Source organism: Narcine bancroftii, chromosome 12 (genome assembly GCF_036971445.1).
Source record: "Narcine bancroftii isolate sNarBan1 chromosome 12, sNarBan1.hap1, whole genome shotgun sequence".
NCBI classification, from domain to species: domain Eukaryota; kingdom Metazoa; phylum Chordata; class Chondrichthyes; order Torpediniformes; family Narcinidae; genus Narcine; species Narcine bancroftii.
In genome coordinates this window covers 92,886,516-92,906,854 of record NC_091480.1, presented here as the reverse complement: position 1 = coordinate 92,906,854, position 20,339 = coordinate 92,886,516, and the positions used below count along the sequence as shown (strand labels likewise).

General features: G+C 39.4%; 1 protein-coding gene across 13 annotated transcripts in view; it reads left to right on the top strand.

Moving 5' to 3' along the window:
* The window catches only part of LOC138746534 (tumor necrosis factor receptor superfamily member 16-like), a 314,868-nt gene that overhangs the window by 119,471 nt on the left and 175,058 nt on the right, over window positions 1-20,339 (top strand). For 11 of the 13 annotated variants that reach the window (XM_069904795.1, XM_069904796.1, XM_069904788.1 and 8 more), the window contains one exon: window positions 14,155-14,333. The exons of the other annotated variants lie outside the window; for them this stretch is intronic. The gene's annotated coding sequence lies outside the window, so the exon portion shown is untranslated. The remainder of the gene's footprint in view (window positions 1-14,154; window positions 14,334-20,339) is intronic. 13 annotated transcript variants of the gene reach the window in all.

Here is a 20,339-nt window from a genome sequence, read left to right as displayed (position 1 = left end):
TTTTTGGACCGCATTTTAAATTTAATTTTCCTGTCCTTGTGCGCCTGTAATTGAAAGTGCAGCCATGCAGAAGTTTGGAACAGGAAAATGAGGAATGTTTCAATACAAAGGGTCATTAATGGCCAGATAATAAGTAAATGCCATCCTGAAGTGAAGAAGTACTGAAGTGGAAGGTTCAGGCCAATCTCATCAACCCTTTCCACATTATGGCAGATTGCATTGTGTAAATCTCCTCTTTGCAATCATTATTGAGCTTAACAGCACTAATAAAACGACAAAATTTGGTTAATAACCTCACCAGCTCTTGGGTTTAGTGATTCAGTGGCCTCACAATGCTGAGCTTCTTCTGAACTGAATTTCCCTAACAATACATCAACAAAAACAATTCAAATAAAGCCTACCCTACGTAAGTCTATTGAAAATAGTTTTAAAAATCAATATTATACAATTAGGTTGACGGTAGTGTTCTTTAAAAGTGCTGTGGGCTTAGTAAAATGGATCTGTTTGTCAGAAGGAAGTAAGAGAATGACAGAAGCCACTGTCATTTTGCATACAAGCAAATCCCACATACACGTATGAAACAAATGATTAATTAAACCAGTCTCTTCAGTGATGAGGTTGAACTGGGGGATGGGTGGGATACATATTGGTTAAAAATAAATGAATCTTCAGGGCACAAGGAGATCTCAATCTTTTAAAAAAATTAATATATGTGATATTTAATTGTCATCCATTTTGAGTCGTTCAACTGACTTCTCTAGTGGTATGACATTTCAGATATTGGGATGTCGATAAGATGATGTCCATAAAGTCAAGAAGGAAAACTTCAGCCCATAATCTTTGGGTTAGAGCAGTGGTTCTCAACCTTTTTCTTTCCAGTCACGTACCACTTTAAGTAATCCCTATGTGGGTGGTAAGAAAATGTTTGAAAATCACTGTTTTAATCGTCCCTAATTGACTCGTTTTGTGCACAGTTTCATAACTCCAAAGGAAATGGTCCAATGACAATTTTTCTCAAGCAAAATATTTCAGTCTAGGGCAGTGATTCTCAACCTTCCCTTCCCACTCACATACCACCTTAAACAATCCCTTACTAATCACAGAGCACCGATGGCATAGGAATTACTTAAAGTGGTATGTGAGTGGAAAGAAAAAGGTTGAGAAGAACCACTGCTCTAAATGTTCTTACCAGCCAGATTGGTTCTCCCCCCCCCCACCCCCACCTTGATCTCCCTTCCCCTCCCTGCCTAAGATCTTCTGTCACCCATGACAACACATTTCCATGCAAATTGATGCATGAGTTGTAGAGGGAAATAGCATGGAAACAGGCTTTCCATTCCCACTGGATCTGCACTGACCGTTAATCATCCATTTACACTAATCCTACATTAATCTCATTTTTAATTCAGAAATTTGTAGCAAAGCTGTCATTGATGCACCAATGGCATGACCCACAGAGATGACCTATTAATTTTATCCAAATATTTAATAGCTTTCGTCTTTAGAGTTGAGAAGACATGCAACATGGTGTCCATTGATTGCAGAAAGCTTGTGTAAAATTGGAACCCCCCCTCCCCTGTAATCTTTATTTAACATCACCTCATTGCACATCCGGGTTTGAAAAAACAACACCCTGACAGCAGGATTAGAAGACAACTATGCCTCACGGATATAAATTTGGGAAGAGTACCCCAGGAATCATTGCAAGTTCAAATTCAAGTCAAGTATGACCTGACAAAACAGTGTTCTCTGGATCTCAGTACAAAGCATGCAGATACACAACCAGACATAACACACATACAGACAAACAATACATATGCAGGACATTTATAAATATAAATAAATAAATATTGTTTAGTGACTATGAGAGTCTCAAATAGTTAGTGTGAAGAGCTCCTTTGTTCATTCAGCATTCTCTGTGCCTGTTGGAAGAAACTGTTCCTCAGCCTGGTCGTGCTGGCTCTGATCCTCTATTCCCCAATGGGAGCAGCTGAAAGATGCTGTGTGCAGGGTGGAAAGAGTGATTTTGTACCCTCTCTTCAGATAACGATCCCGGTAGATCAATTCGATAGGGGGAGGGAGACTCCAGTGATCCTCTCTGCTGCTCTTATGCCCTTGTGGATTAACCTCTGATCCATTTCTCTGCAGCCACTGTACCACACTGTGATGCAGCTGGCTTGGACATTCTCAATAGAGCTCCTGCAGAAGGTTGACGTGATGGAGAGTGGTAGCCTTGGTTTTTTGAAGTTGGGTGCACCATCAATAACTCCAAAAGTCTGGAAGTTCTGCAAAAGACAGGGTTTTATTCATAATAAAATGGAGGCACGTCCATGCTGGTCGACTGTTCTGAGCTAGGGAGGGGGCTGTGGAACAGTCACTTTTATTCAGGAGTCTGTGGGTGGAGCCACAGGTGCAGCCAACCAATGGATGTGCCCCGACTGATAAATATACAGATAGTAGTTTATCACACTGATTTTAATCCTTGTTTTGACCCAATGATATAAAAAATGACTGCTATAACCCTCATTCAACATTCAATGGAGGGAAGGGGTATAACCTTGGGTTTTATGATATTATCTTTTGGTATATTTAAACACATGCTCATAATCAATGCTCGTCAATGAAAAAATATATGTTGAATGAAAGACTATTCTGTTTTGTAAGTACATTGTACTCAGTTTGAAAGGAAAGGTATTTATTTATATGAGCAGGGAATTTCAACATACTAAATCAAGCTATGGACTTCATTTGACATCTAACGTAACCTATATCCTAAGATAATCGTTATAAGCAATCCAACAAATATACTTAAATGAATATTTTTTTTCTCTGAATGCAGAATTTGGAGATCCAGTTATAAATTTTGAAACTCAGAATGATTAGTAAATGTAAGGAATGATTTTGTACTTTAACTTTGAAGCAATAATTTTATAATTTAAATCAATGTATCATAAAAGAATTCATGTCTTCCTTGCAATCAGAATGATACATCTCGTGTGCACTGACAGTATCCATATCTGTCTTAAGACAGGGCAGGAAGATCAATCAGGCCAAACATCTGCAAAGGCCAATGTTCAGCAACAGTTTAATGACCTTTTCTCAGAAAACATGCCAATTTGAAAAAGGTTACCATGAGAATATTTATATTCTACCCAGATGAAAAGGGGAGATGGGAGGGTCTGGGCGTTCTTCAAAATATTCCTCTGGAAGCTCTGCAAAATGGTAGGTGAAAGGGAAAATTGTAGATTTAATTCTGTGTTGCTGTAAACCTCCCAAATCATATTTCCATGTAATTTTTTCTATGGAGACTCTGGGCATCTTACCCTTCCAAAAGAATTTTCTGACATACTTATTTAACTCCTGAAAAAACATATTAGTTAATGGAATGGGCAATGTTTGAAATAGGCACTGAACACTTGGAAATATATTCATTTTGACACAATTAACTCTTCCAACTAATGTTATTGGTAAAGCTGTCCACCTGTTCAAGCCTTCTTCAACCTTTTTAAGCAAAGGTGAGTAATTTAATTTATATAAATTCTTTAAATTGTTATTTGTGCACATTCCTAAATAGTTTATCCCATTTAATGGCCACTTAAATTGGGTGTCTCTTTGTCATTGAGTATAATCCCCTTCAGTAAGTGGCAGTAATTTAGCTCTTATCCCAATTTATTTTGTAACCCAATAATCTTCCAGTTTCAAGTACAGTTTCTGTAACGAAGTTACTGGCTCTGTCAAATATATCAATACATCATCATCAAATAAATTTATCTTATATTCCTCCTGGTTGACCCTGAATCCCCTAATGTATGGGTCTTACTGAATTGCTTCTGCAAGCAGTTCTATAGCTGGAATGAAAAGAGCTGGAGATAGCAGACATCTTGGTCTACTAGATCTTGTCAACTGGAATGGTGCGGAGAGTTGTCCATTTATAACTACTTTGACTTTAGGATCATTGGGCAGTGCCTTAATCCAGTTTATAAAAATTTGCCCTAATCCAAATCTTTCCAGTACTTTAAATAGAAAATCCCACTCCAGTCTAACAAATGCTTTTTCTGCATCCCAGGCTACTGCTGCATTCAGTTCACCTCTTTTGTGCCAGATGAATTATACTAAGCAATCTACTTACATTATCAGCAGATTGTCTCTTTTTCACAAAACCTGTTTGGTCCATATTTATTAATTTTGGGAAAGATTTTGCTAATCTATTTGCCAAGCCTTTGGAAAATATCTTATAATCTGAATTTAACACTGAAATAGGTCTATAAGATGACAGTTTTAATGGATCTCTATCTTTTTTTGGAATTACTGTAATTATCGCCATTGAGAATGATTCTGGGAGGGTATGCATTTCCAACGCCTGAACTAACACCTCCAGAAAAAGAAATCAACAAATCTTTAAATTATTTATAAAATTCAGAGGGAAATCATCCTCTCCCAGATATTTATTGATTTTCAAAGAGCCCAGCGACTCTTTCACCTCCATATGGGTAAAGAGGGCATTAATTTCTACCTGTTCTTCCAGGTTTAACCTTGGAAGCCTAATTTGTGAGAGAAAATCTTCTATCTTATTAATGTCTCCTTGAGATTCTAATTAGTATAACTTAGAGTAAAATTGTCTAAAAGCCTAATAATTTCTTGAGGTTTGTAACTGGTCGTATTTGCATCTGTTTTTATTGCATTGATCATTCTCAAGACCTGTTCTGCTTTCACCTGGCAAGAAAGTACTTTATGGGCTCTTTCACCTAGTTCATAATACCTCTATTTAGTTCTTGTTATTGCTTTTTCTATTCTGTGTTTGCAATGTATTATACTGATTTTTAAAAAAATTAATTAGTTGTCTACACTTCTCTTCAGAACCCCTCAGTTGAAGGTCCATTTTCCAAATAAAGTATTTCTCTTTCCAGTTGCTCCACCTCTCTTGCATATTCCTTCTTGATCTTAGAGGTTAATTTTATAATTTGTCCTCTTAAATATGCTTCTGGAACATCCCATATGATATGTTTATCAGTAGTTGAATTGCAGTTATTCTCACAAAATATCTGATTTTGTCTCCTAATAAAATAACAAAAGTCTTGTCTTCTCAACAGCAAAGAATTAAGATTATAGACCTATTTTTCTTTATCTGACATCATGATAGTCAATATAAAAGATGAGTGATTTAATAAAATTCTTGCTTTATATTCAGAATCCATGATCCGACCCTGTGATGGGGCTGATATCAAAAATAAATCTATCCTAGAATAGGAATCATCTATTTGAATAAAGAGAATAATCTCTTTCTCTTCAATGAATCCTTCTTCAAGTGTCCACTAAGTTAAGCTCTCTCATTATTTTCAAAGTGGCTTTTGTCGCTTTTGCCCTTATCACTTCCCTTGTTGATCTATTTAGAATTGGGTCCAGACAAAAAAATTGAAATCTCCTCCCACTAAAATATTTTCATAGGCATCTGCCAAACTAAGAAATGTTTCATGGATGAATTTCTCATCATCAACATTTGGCGCATATAGATTCATAAGGATCCAAGATTCAGAATATATTTGACAGTGCACTATTATTGCTGGATCTATCACGGCATCCTGTATTCTAACTGGAAGGTTTTACTGCATTAAGATCACCACTCCCCTTGCTTTTGAATTGAACAAGGAGTTTTTGATACTCTTTTTCAACTAAATGAGTTTCTTGTAGGAATGCTAGATCAACTCCCATATTTTTTAATATGTGCTAACACTCTTTCTCTTCACCGACCCATTCAAACCATTAACATTAAAACTTATAAACTTGACTCTATTATTCATCTCTTCAAAAGCTCATTATACTCTTTTTAGAGCAATGTGCAGTTTATTTTTATACCGGACATGAAGATCAAGTTAAGTTTTCAATAGCTTTGATGAACCTATTGTGTGGGAACTCACCCCTGTCTAGGAAATACTAAAAAATGCTGGAGGAACTCAGCAGATCATGTAATAAAGGTACAGAACCAACTTTTTGGGCTTGAGTTCCTCCAGTATTTTTGTGTACTTTCTATAATCATCGCATCTACAGACTTTCTTGTTTTACCTCAGGTTCGTTTTTGAAGTAATCACCTCCTGCTCCATTCTCATTAGATCTGTAGTTTGCACCACAAAGAATCAGAAAGAGACCATTCAGTCTATTTAACTAATTCTGTTCATTGTTTTTTTTTCCACTACTGTGGTCTTTTTTGATGTCATCAAGAGAATTTTGATCAAGGTTCTCCAATAAAGTTTTAAAATACCTTCATCAGCATTTGCTTATTAACAAATAACTGATTTAATTCCCTCATCTGAAACGGCTATTACAATGGCGGCATCTACGCAGAGATACATTAATATGGCTGATTTAATAACAGAAAAAAAAAATCAATGTTAATGGACCAGAATAAACAGCTTAGCATAAAACACTTGATTCCTGGAAGAATCTTCCAGACTGACCTCATGAATACGTCAGAGACTTTCATTATGTAAATATACAGAAATGACTTAATGAAGTGAAATTGGTGTTTCATGGAATCACAAAACCATAATGATGAATCAGCAGTTGATTCTACATCCTGCATGATTCACTTCTGAATTTATTTCAATGCAAAGGAAACTCAAATTGCCTTAAATTTTGACGATCACTCAGGATCAGCAAGATGAATTATTCAATGGTGGTGGGGAGGGGGGCAGGGGTGGCCCATTCCTTTTCCTATTTTGCACATGCTTTCCACCATCATTCTAAATCTCACAATCATCTCATTTCCCCCAGCAGACCTCATGGCCCTCCCATCTCTCCACAACTGTGGAGAGCAGTCTGAAGGGGTGAAAGGCACTTCTAGTGTAGTCCCATCGAGGCTGCTCTCGCTAATGCAATGCAGTGGTATTGATAACACTGAGAGTCAAATTGAATTGCACCATTTTGCTGCAGGCACCTTTTCAAAAGATGAAACTGATTCCAAGCTCATCGTTAGCACCTAGCATCAGACTGCAATATTTTCATTGTTTTTATTTATTCTCTCCTTGTTTACGGAATTTGTGTTGGAGAGGGGAGCTTGCATTTGCACATCTCAAGGTGATAAGCATTTAGAACATTCTTTATTTAAAGATGGTCTGATGATTGTCTCAAGCAAACAGACTAGACATTCTGTGCAAGGAAGACCCAGTAAATAACCATGCAATGAGGAACTGGTTTTGGTGGTGTTACATCAATGCAGGAAAACATTGTTCTTCTCTGTCTTCTTTGGCTTGGCTTCGCGGACGAAGATTAATGGAGGGGTAATGTCCACGTCAGCTGCAGGCTCGTTTGTGGCTGACAAGTCCGACGACAGGCAGACATGGTTGCAGCGGTTGCAGACGAAAATTGGTGGGTTGGGGTTGGGTGTTGGGTTTTTCCTCCTTTGTCTTTTGACAGTGAGGTGGGCTCTGCGGTCTTCTTCAAAGGAGGTTGCTGCCCGCCGAACTGTGAGGCGCCAAGACGCACGGTTTGAGGCAATATCAGCCCACTGGCGGTGGTCAATGGGGCAGGCACCAAGAGCTTTCTTTAGGCAGTCCTTGTACCTCTTCTTTGGTGCACCTCTGTCTCGGTGGCCAGTGGGGAGTTCGCCATATAAAACGATCTTGGGAGGGCGATGGTCCTCCATTCTGGAGACGTGACCTACCCAGCGCAGAACTGTGTCATTGAACTCATGAACCAGACATGGATACAATCCAAAGTCTTTTCTGAAGAAATGATCAGAAATTCCCATCCATTATTAACAACAAGGACTCAGGTGTCTGGAAAAGCAGATTGGGTTTTTCAGTTTTTAGCCTAAATCATAAATTATTCTCATCATCTTTAGTCACAGACCATTGAAACCAGATAGATTTATAATCACAGGAAATTTAGTTCTGGCTTACATACTGTGATTTATTTTAATTAAAACTCACACTTTCTTAGGACAATTCAGTTGTTTTCTCATTTGTGCATAACATAATTAATATCAATCATACCTCAGGATTTTAAACAAACATCACATTTGAAAGGAACATCAAACACTTGCCTTTATATTCTTAACAGTGTGGTTACTGAATTTTGGCTTTCAGATCTTTGAGAAGTCCAGGAACATTTCAATAATATACAATCAAAATAAATGCAGGATGTTCATGTGGACATTTGCAAGAGCAGGGATGCAAGTTCTGGGTAATGTTCCCTCTAATTTTTAGTAGTCAGCGTGCTCTCAAAAATCTTAGGTGAGCAAATTTTGTTCCTGTGCCATTGAATGCTTGTGGAAATGTAAACTTAAAATTGCTTCAAGATCACTTTGGCATAGCCTCTCTCTCATAGTTAATAAAACTCTATTGGCGTGTTTTAATACAATACAAGTATGATTAACTATTTGTTTAACTGACTAAACTAGTTAACAGACACAGTTAGGAAAGAGATTATTTTCAACAAGTATTATTATTAATTACTATATTATTTTAGGTCATTAACCTTTAGTGATCACATTAATTTCCTTTGTGCGCTAGTTGCAAAGCGCATGCGTGTGCGCACATGTGCACATCTTAAAGGGAACAGGGGTTCTGAGGAACTATGGAGTGATTTTGAAAGCCTTTCACCTAATTCGATCCTGGCCACAATTGTAACTAGAAATTAACGTTCATCATATGCCACAATCTTCCAATTCCTCGGTGAGGCTGCACTCAGAGCATTATGTGCCATTCTGGTTGCCCCACTATTTGATGGTCGTAGTTGTTCTGGAGTGAGTGCGAGGGAGATTCACCAGCATGTTGCCTGGATTAAAGAAATTTAACGGTGGGGAGAGATTGGATAGGACGCGTTTGCTTTTTCCATGGAGCAAAAGAGCCTGAAGGGGTAACCAGGGAGAGGTATATAAATTTATAAATGACCTGGAAAGGGTAGAAAGTCGGAATCTTTTTTTACCAATGGAAGGGGTATCAAAATCAAAAAGGACAAAGGTAAAGGTGGAAAAAGGAATTTTCAAGAGGATTTGAGGGAATTATTTTCTGCAGAGTTGATAGCTGGAACTCACTTCTAGAGGTGGTGGAATCAAATTTGATCACTACATTTAAGAGAAATTGAGAAAGGCAATTCATTAGGCAAGACTTAGAAGAATATGGACTTATTGCAGATGAGTGTAGATGGGCAAAAGCATTAGTTAGGATGTAGTGGGCCAAAGGGCCCATTTCTCCGCTGTACAAATCTGTGACTATCAACTGAATTTGGACAGAGAATCTGAGAATCAGAATTTATTGCTACAAAATTCATTGAAACAATAGTTACAATGGTCTATTGGAAATTCAACTTTGTTCAATATAGGAATAAGTATTTTAAATGTTGTGCCTCATTATATCACATGAAAACACAAGATTGCTGGAGGAACTCAGCAGGTCTCGCAGCATCCATAAGAGGTAAAGATACTGTATATAACTGACATTTCGGGCCTGAACCTTTCTTCAAGTTAGCCAGAAGCACTCGATACATATCTATAGATCCTATGGAAGCTGCGAGACCTCCTGAGTCCCTCCAGGATTTCTGTGTTTTCAGTACAAACACAGTGTCAGTGAATTTACGTGTTGCACTCTCACTGTATCATGCTCCTTTTACCTGTTTTCTTTCTTCTATTGTTGCCACCATTTTAAAATAGTACATATACTTTTCCCCCTTTCCCTTCCTGTTACTTCATTCTGGGTCCCACCATCTAACATGGAGACATGTGCATAATCATGGAAGTTTGAAAGTATTTAGAACATGATTTTTGTTGGTTAAAATGGTTCAAATGCATAATTTTTCTCTCAGTTTAAAACAGAAGATTAACATAATCATATTAGTCTGTCCGGTTCATACAAAAAGTTGTGACTATGTCAGTCTTTGACATGTTCTATGTAAGAGTCTGCCAAATAATAACTGAGCCAATTATTGCCTGTGACGCTAATTGTTAGAGGGAAACAGTTTTCTCAGCAGCTATTGTGTCGCTTGTATAAGTATCATAATTATATTTTTTGCATTTGATATTTATTTGTGTAATACTACATTAATTAACCTTTTTAGATACTCCTTTCCAAAATGCAATAATTATTTTTAACCAGTCCCTGTTTTTGATCAGATCATCAATTTTTGTTAACAACTTGTAATTATATAATACATCCACAAAGGAAAGGTCTGTATTCTTCTCGAGACTATAAATGACATTTGATACAGAGCAAAAGAATTAGACATTAGAGCAAATGTCCAAAAGTTTGGTCAAAGGTTACAAGTCAAGCTATGAAGAAGAAGGCAGGAATAGAGGGAGTGGGGAGCTTTAGAGACAGTATTTCACAGTTGAAATACTTAGCTATTAGAGAATAGTCATCCAAAAGAAAAAAAATGGTGGCATTGCCAGAGCTGGTGTAACGGCTGCACTGCCACTGGAAGAGCAGAGAGCAGAGACACAGTGCTGCTCCGAAAGGTTTATCTGCCCAGTCCTAATGCTGACAGCTTCGTACAGGCATTAACAAGGCCTGCTAGAGGAGCCATTGATGTTTTTACACTAAAGTCCTGCAACCACGGGCCTGTACCCAAGATGGCGGAGCCTGTGCTAGGTAGTGGCCAAGAGGGGTGGCAGATTCCGAGGAGCAGTGCAACATTGCAAGGCACCAGAAGCAGGGAAAACACCCCCCCTCCCAAAGAATCTGAGATATGGTATAAAAATTCACTCTCACAGAATCAGTGTGTCATTTATTTTTCTTTTTCAACTTGTGTTTTTTTAAAAAAAATATGTGGAAAATCACAATGCAAACGGTTTTCTCGGAACATAACCCCTCCCAAACCCTCCTGGCAACCCTTCTGAAAAGGAGAGGCAGGGTGGATCAAACAGGACTCTACGCAGCGGCAGAGGCTGCAAAAGCGGAGGAGGCGAATCCATGGACATTGAGAGGAACTCTCTTTTGCTTGTCTTTCTCTCATTCTATAAGGGGCGTTAGGTAACATCTCTTTGTCTACCTCGCGGCATGCAGAGTGAAATTTTGTGTAATATTACATGTTCTACACTATTACATGACAATAAGGGAATGTTAAATCAATGCCTTAGGACTGCAAGCAAGCACCGAATGTCTACAAGCTAAATGTTGACCTCGTGAACAAAGCTGCCTTTGACGACATGTTGGAATGAACCAATGAACCTATTTACTGACATTGGGCAGGCCACATTAAACCACATCAGATCATATCAGCCACACAAAAAAGCACTGTAGATTTATTTATGAGGGCAATTATAGCAATCTGAAGTCAAAGGAAGGTATTAACATCAGTCTCAGTGTCAGCAAATCATAAAGAGGTTTAAACAGAAAAACAAACCAGTTTGGATATTTAAGAAAAAGCAATCTGCCATCAAAAGAAGCTAAGACCATAAAATATAGGAACAGAGGTAGGTCTTTCGGCCCATTGAATCTGCCCATCATTCCATCATGAGCTGATCCATTCTCCCACATCCCCACTCCCCGTCCAACTCCCAATAACCCTTGATACCCTGATTATTCAGATATCTTATCAATCTCTGCCTTAAATGCACTTGAAATCGGCAAAACTGCCAGAAATTCATAAAACATTAAACACAGATTGGGCATTAAAAACTGAAATCAATAGGCCACCCATACTCTGTGGAGAGAGCAAAACAGTTGCTATTTCAGGCTGAACATTTTTTTTTATTTGCTAATTATCATTTTTTTCTCTTTCTCGAGTTGCAGCCTGACCTGACCTGCCAAGTATTTCCAACATTCTCTGTCTTTGTGCAGATTCTGAGCATCCACAGTCCTTGACTTTTGGACCAGTCATCCAATTCTGTGAAACTTTCCTTGAGGACCTTTAGAAAATACTTCTAAAAAGGAAGTCATAGACAAACTCCTTTGTGAACAGGTTGAGACACTTGCTGGCCTAATTCTGTCTGCATATTTTAGGTTGAATTTGTAAGAATGCACTTCTTCGTAAGGGAGGGATTTTGCCCATAAAATGATGTTCTGCCTCTGATCCTCAGAGCCAAATATAATATGATCCAACCAAGGCAAGGGGTTGACAGGAGTGTTTGGGAGGGGTTATAACCATATAACCACTTACAGCACAGAACAGGCCAATTCGGCCCTACTAGTCCATGCCGTAGCAAATCCCCACCCTCCTAGTCCATGCCGTAGCAAATCCCCACCCTCCTAGTCCCACTGACCAGCACCCGGTCCATACCCCTCTAGTCCCCTCCTATCCATGTAACGATCCAGTCGTTCCTTAAATGTAACCCATGATCCCGCCTCGACCACGTCTGCCGGAATCTCATTCCACATCCCCACCACCCTCTGCGTAAAGAAATTTCCCTTCATGTTCCCCTTATAATTTTCCCTCTTCAATCTTGTCCTCTAGTTTGAATCTCCCCCACTCTTAATTGAAAAAGCCTATCCACATTTACTCTGTCTGTCCCTTTTAAAATCTTAAACACCTCGATCAAGTCCCCCCTCAATCTTCTACGCTCCAGAGAAAAAAAGCCCCAGTCTGCACAACCTTTCCCTGTAACTCAGACCCTGAAATCCTGTCAACATTCTCGTGAACCTTCTCTGCACTCTTTCTATTTTGTTTATATCTTTCCTATAATTTGGTGACCAAAACTGTTCACAGTACTCCAAATATGGCCTCACCAATGCCTTGCTATGTTCCAAGAAAAATGTTTGCATTGTGAATTTCTGCATATTTAAAAAAAAATCCAAGTTGAAAAAGAAATAAAACTTGTCACACTAATTCTGTGAGAGTGGATTTTTATACCCTATCTCAGATTCTTTGGGAGTGAATAGTGAATTCTCTAAGGGCAAAGTTCCATTACCTGAATTGCTGTTAATATGGTGGTTACTGAGTATTGCAGTTGCTGAAAATCTGAAACAAAATGGGGCATGCTGTAAATTTGCTTGGTCCAGGGTTGTCAATGGAGAGAAAGTTCCATCTCTAATCTGCCTATTGCCGATAGAAAATGACTTGCAGTTGCTCCATGGTGGTCTTACTTTTTCAATTGACCCTTCCCTTAAGCTAAGTAAATGATCCTGTTTCCATGACTAGTGCCTGACATTCACATTTCGGAAGTCAGTATTTGTGGCGCCACAAGGTTAGGTGTTCAAGTTTTGCTCCAGAGGTTTGACCACTGTAAGGTAAAACATCATGAGATGGGAATGTGTAAGGAGTTACCCTGTACAGGGCTGTAACAAGATGTGAATGCATCCTTGTACTTACAAGATAAGAGAGACATTGATGGATTGAGAGGCAGGAAGCTAGCAGGGAAAGGATAGCAACAGTTTTAGTCATTGGACAAGTAATGATATGATGATGTTCTAAGCACGTATCCAAGGGTATAAAAAATCACCATTTTGCTGATAACGGCATGCATTCTCCGACTAACATGGTTAGTTGCAAGTGTTACAATCCGGTAATAAAGAACAAAGAACCCTGATTTCGACTCAGTCTGGTGTTTGTCTCACTCATTCATGAACAAAGCAGACCTAACACCACACTGATCCAATCGCTCCACTACAGAATGAAGAGTGTGCTGCCTTCCATAACAGCATTCGGAGGATGAACCGTGGGATTATTCGTAGTCCGGATCAGTCATTAATCACATTCCTTCATGAAGAAAGCAAAATTGGCTGCAACAGTGATTGTTCTTCAAGAAAATGCAGAGTAACTCACCTCCACTAGAGTCAACAATTATGTTTTTTAAAAAACTTTATTTATTCGTTCAAGAAACAAATAATATATGACATATGCAGCAATTAAACATGAACATGAACGTTTTTAAAAATTTTTTTTTACACAGCCGCCGCATTCCCGAAATTCCAGAATGCAATTGGCGCAAAAGGATCAGAACGGGAATGAGGGATTCACTCTCATTCCGATTTTTTTTACCATAGAAATTATTATGGAACACCTGCAGTCCAGGGGATTGGCAGCAACGAGCTAATGAATATGATATTATTGATGATGTATAAAGCGCGCGACGTTGCAGCACAGGATTTTTAACTGTGCAGCCTGCAGACATTAAACTACCAGCAGCGGAAGCGCATTTGTGTAGTGCTATGCATACCCAATGCTAACATTAAAAGCATCTGCAGATCAAAAGCCATTTTGCTGTCTGTCTGCTGGATATTTCAGATGCAGATGATTCACGTCACTGATGACATCGACGCAGTGACGCAGTATGTCGCACGTGAGCTAAACCCCACGGCTGATGTTGACGCAGTGGCATTCCACGTCCAGCCGACGTAAATAACGCACCTCGGGTATTCATCTAAGAGATTTGGTCATTCCTGCGTGAACGGCCACTCTGGAAGGTAAGAGTGACAAATGCCGATGAAAAAACAAAAGTTAGTTATATGTAAAAAAACATAAAGAATTGGACTGCTAACAACTGTTTTTTTTAATCTTATCTTGACGTCAACATGATGCAATGCTTTGAATGGAACCATGGAATTTAAACTTGAATCCAACATTTGGCTTCATTTATTTTACAAGCTTCCCTTCAAGCTTGGTTGAAATTGTGCTAGTTTCTCCAATTTCTCTGGCATGAGTTTCTCTCATGGTTTAAATCAGTGGTTCTCAACTTTTTTTTTCCTCCCCACTCACATCTCACCTTAAGTAATCCCTTATTAACCACAGAGCACCTATGCCAAAGGTGGTAGATAGTAAAAATAAAAGGATGAGAACCACTTGTTTAAATGGTGAGGAGAGAATACCTTCAGCTCCAAACTCAGATGTACTTTTGTTCCCTTTCAACTTGCTTGTCTTTAAACACTGCTAAGAGTAAAAACACAATGCTGGGGAAACCCAGCAGATCAAACAGAGTACTTTATACAGCAAAGATAAAGATACATAACCAACATTTTGGGCTTGAGCCCGTCATCAAGGTATGTTGGTTATGTATCTTTCTCATTGCTATATTATCATGGGTCCTCTACCGGCACCACCTACGGCTCCTAGAACGCTTCCACCAGCGTTGTCTCTGCTCCATCCTCAACATCCATTGGAGCGCTCACACCCCTAATGTCGAGGTACTCGAGATGGCAGAGGTCGACAGCATCGAGTCCACGCTGCTGAAGATCCAGCTGCGCTGGATGGGTCACGTCTCCAGAATGGAGGACCATCGCCTTCCCAAGATCGTATTATATGGCGAGCTCTCCACTGGCCACCGTGACAGAGGTGCACCAAAGAAAAGGTACAAGGACTGCCTAAAGAAATCTCTTGGTGCCTGCCACATTGACCACCGCCAGTGGGCTGATAACGCCTCAAACCGTGCATCTTGGCGCCTCACAGTTTGGCGGGCAGCAGCCTCCTTTGAAGAAGACCGCAGAGCCCACCTCACTGACAAAAGGCAAAGGAGGAAAAACCCAACACCCAACCCCAACCAACCAATTTTCCCTTGCAACCGCTGCAATCATGTCTGCCTGTCCCGCATCGGACTGGTCAGCTACAAACGAGCCTGCAGCTGACGTGGACTTTTTTACCCCCTCCATAAATCTTCGTCCGCGAAGCCAAGCCAAAGAAGAAAGAAAGAATTAAGTACACTGACCTCTTGAGTTTCTCCAACAATATGTGCAGACTTTCGTGGTTTACTTCAAACACTGCTAGGAATTTTTAGTTTCTACCCCGAGCACTAGATAGATTCTCTGTTCTCCAAATGCCTCATGGATCCACTCAGTCGGTGACAATACATTCGAATTTTGTACCCAAAATGCTTATTTGTCAGATCGAGCAGTCAATCAATGCTTGTTTTGTTGCCCCTGGAAGTAGCTCAGTAGCCAAGTGAAGGCTTTACAGTGCTCACTTTGTGGTTTGACCTGGGGTCACTTGACCCAAGCATGGACCTGAAGCAATATGCCTGTCTGTTGGAGAAACAGCAGTCAATAAGCAGGGAATGGGAACATGCTCTAGTTCCAGTGTAGGTCACAAGGCAACCGCTGCTGGTTATGCCAGAGGCTCTAGTGATGCTATGTTCTATGTGCTTTGTTGACTGCACAGGATGAGGTTGAACAGTAACTAAAGTCTTCAGCTGAGTTGGGGGAGAGTGCCTAGGAAACCTTGGGAGAGTGAAGTATTACTTGCAAATTCTATTTACAATTGTGGTCTGTATTTTTAACAATTATACTCTTGAAATGTTTAATAGTTGCATTTAATTTGTGAAATAATGGAAGGTTTAAAGAAACGAGGAACAATATGCTGGTTGGATCAAAATTCCATTTTGTTAGTGAATTTCCAAGACTGGTAAAAGTGTAACATTATTTCAAGCAAATTCTGCTGTCAAACATACAAACACAGAAGGCTGGAACCTTGATGAAACGTTGGTTCTGTATCTTTACCTTTGCTATATAAAGTACTCCGTTTGACCTGCTGAGTTTCTCCAACACTGTGTTTTTAATACAGATACTATTTATTTTCATGTAATAAAACACAAATGTCATTTTACAGAAAATTGCCCAAAAGGAATATCTATTTGTTATAAACTATGCATTAATTTTTAAACTATTTGAACATTATATATCTATTCTCACATTGCTTTAAATAGTTTTCATTCTACAATAGCCAAGCTAAAGTTCCCTGGTTTTCGATTAAGATAAATCACTTTTAATCTTAGCAAAAGTTTCTCTGATATCATGATTGGTCTTCCCCCTGCCCTAATATCTACATTTCTGAATGTTGAGTCCTCTATCTAAGCTAACAGTTCCAAAGTTGTTCTTCTAAATACTGATTTATTAAATATCCTTTGATGTGGAATCCTAATATTTTTGCTTAACCTGTTTCAATTGCTCTAGTCTGCTGTCTGATAAGCATTTTAGAGAGGTCTAAATCCTAGAGATCAGAGGGATTTCTAGTCTAATTCCTGAGCTTGTGTTTGATGCTTGTGGTCATTTGTGTCATCTTCAAGATTTGACATGTTTAAGTAAACTTCACTGTTGATTAGTTATTTAACAGCCTTCAGTGACTGCTCTATCTGAGGGTAATGTGTGAGTATCTATTTTTTTTTGCAGGTACAATTGCCTGACTAGTATGGATCTTATTTGGACAAACAATAATTAACTGTAATGGTACTTTGAGAGTGTAATAGGTGCTCCATTGTACTGGGATCCTCTATTTTAAGCTTTGAGTGATGCCTCTGCTTTGCTATCAGGTATACCCTGGGGTGACGTCACTTACGTAACATCACTCTCCAGAGGTATTTTAAGTTCACAAAGAGGAAATGGCTTTAAACCATTTAAACCACTGTAAAAGTGGTTCACAATGTATTTTAAATGTTAGACATACAGCACAATAACAGGCCCTTTTGGCCCAAGAACCTGTCCTGTCCAATTACACCCAAATTAACCTACAACCTGTAAGGTAAAACATCATGAGATGGGAATGTGTAAGGAGTTACCCTGTACAGGGCTGTAACAAGATGTGAATGCATCCTTGTACTTACAAGATAAGAGAGACATTGATGGATTGAGAGGCAGGAAGCTAGCAGGGAAAGGATAGCAACAGTTTTAGTCATTGGACAAGTAATGATATGATGATGTTCTAAGCACGTATCCAAGGGTATAAAAAATCACCATTTTGCTGATAATGGCAGAATGCATTCTCCGACTAACATGGTTAGTTGCAAGTGTTACAATCCGGTAATAAAGAACAAAGAACCCTGATTTCGACTCAGTCTGGTGTTTGTCTCACTCATTCATGAACAAAGCAGACCTAACAAACCCCAGTACGTTTTGAATCGTGGGAGGAAACCAGAGCATCAGGAGCCAACCCACACAGACATGGGGAGAACGTACAAACTCCTTACAGACAACGCTGGATTCTAACCCCAGGCCTAGTCGCTGGCCCTGTCACAGCGTCGCGCTAACCATTATGCTAACCATACCACCTTGTGTCGAGGTCTCTCCCAATTTCAGGGTTTAGGATGTTGGAGATCAGGAAGTCTGCCACTCAGAAATAGCTTAATTTAAGGAAAAAAAATACAACTGAATTATCCATCAGTCTGCAGAAACTTGGATTGAACTGCCGACAAATTCAGTGTGTCCTAACCCTCCAGACATCTGGAAGATCTTTATTAGAACAGAGAAAGAACAAATCCCAGCAAAAGGGGACATTTTAATGCCACTTGACTGAAGAAATGGAAAGTGCTTTTTCTGAATCAGTGGCACAAGGTTTCATTATTGGAGTGGAAGGAATTGATGTCCATTTCCTGTGCTCTCAGTGCCTCCATTAACAAGCGTAACATGTTCATGACGCTGAAATGTTGACTGCAGGCCAAGTGCACATCCCCCAGCAACCTCAAGGAGAAGTTAAAAGTGCTTCATAATGCCTTCCTTTTCAGAGACAGAGCAAAAGCTTGCAACAGATGTTTTAAAATCTTCTTTGTTCCCATAAGTGAAATAGCTGTGGATAATTTATACAACAAAGTAAGAGCATTGCAGTGGAGGATGTTGTTAATGGACTTTTGGTTGTAAAGGTCTAGAAAATAAGTGAATTTCAATGATCCACGTGAAATGACCTAATGCATAACAGGATTTCAGAATCTGACTTGCCTGTATGTAACCTTATTTTACATTAAACCTTTCCACTATAGAGAAAATGATTAGAAATTAATGCGTTGTCCTGATTTTTAATCAATACAAATGGAATTTATTTTGTTGAATGTACATTCCTTGATGAAGATGGATGCTTTGTAGCATTGACAGAATCCTGCCTGGCATATTGAAAAAAAATCTTAATCTCAATAGTTTCAGGACAGATTCTGTATTTATGCTTCTTAATGCCACCAAGACATCAATTTTAAAAGTTAATCAAAAAATGTTTTGACGTAGAACCTTTCATAACTGAAAAATGGTAACTCTTTCTCTTTCCACAAATGCTTCCTCTTGCAAACACAACTCTTGTTTGTGCAATTGCTCCTTGTATTTTAATCAGTAGAATCCAGGCTTGACTGCACTTCCTCCAAGGCTAATCTTTTCTTTCTAAGATTGAGTCCCAGGGACCGAGAGGAGCATTCCAAATGTGGTGTAATTATAACTTCCTCATAACTAGCATAAATTCTCCATCAGCCCACCTATCTCCTTTCAGCTCCTTCAGATGTACAGCCATTCTGGTATTTGGTTTTAGAGTTGTCCATGAAATTTCAGTTAAAAAAAAATCACATTGACTCCTGCTGCATTCTGTGCTTCTTACATAGCTGTGCTTGCAATATTATCTATTATTAGCCAACTTGATTCTGTTATTCTTTATATCGTCATCCAAGTTGCTAATAAATACAGTCTCAGCATTGATTATATCCTGTCAGTTTGAGTAGATGTTTCTACCCCTGCTCTGTGTCTTCTGATGCTCTACTGACTCAGACAATAATTTGCTTATGAAAACACTATCAAATGCCTTTTAAAATATTTGTTTTTTATTTAGACATAAAGCACCTTAACAGGACCATTCAGCCCATGAGCCCGTGCCGCCCAAATAGACCCAATTGACCTACAACTGCCGGTACGTCTTTAAACGGTGGGAGGAAACCAGAGCACCCAGAGGAAACCCACGCAGACTCGGGGAGAACATACAAACTCCTTACAGACAACGCGGGATTTCAAACCTTTTCCCGGTCACTGGTGCTATCATTAGTGTTACGCTTTACCACCCTGCCTTCTGGAAGCCCACATGAACAACACCCATAGACTTTAACCGGTCCACTGATACTGCTAATTTTCAAAAAAATTGTCAGGTTGTCAGGACTGACCTACCCTTTACAAACTATTGCCACAGGTCAAACTGTTCTGTCATTACATTCTTAATTATGGGCTCAATATCTCCCAATGATTATTTTAGGCTAATCTCAGTGGTTCTTAACCTTGTTTATCTACTCACATACCACCTTATAATCCCTTCGTAACCACAGAGCATCTATGGCATAGGATGCCATTGGTCCTCTGTGGTTAGTAAGGGATTACTTAAGGCGTTGTCTCCGCTCCATCCTCAACATTCATTGGAGCGACTTCATCTACAACATCGAAGTACTCGAGATGGCAGAGGCCGACAGCATCGAATCCACGCTGCTGAAGATCAAACTGCGCTGGGTAGGTCACGTCTCCAGAATGGAGGACCATCGCCTTCCCAAGATCGTGTTATATGGCGAGCTCTCCACTGGCCACCGAGACAGAGGTGCACCAAAGAAGAGGTACAAGGACTGCCTAAAGAAATCTCTTGGTGCCTGCCCCACTGACCACCGCCAGTGGGCTGATCTTGCCTCAAACCGTGCATCTTGGCGCCTCACAGTTCAGCGGGCAGCAACCTCCTTTGAAGAAGACCGCAGAGCCCATCTT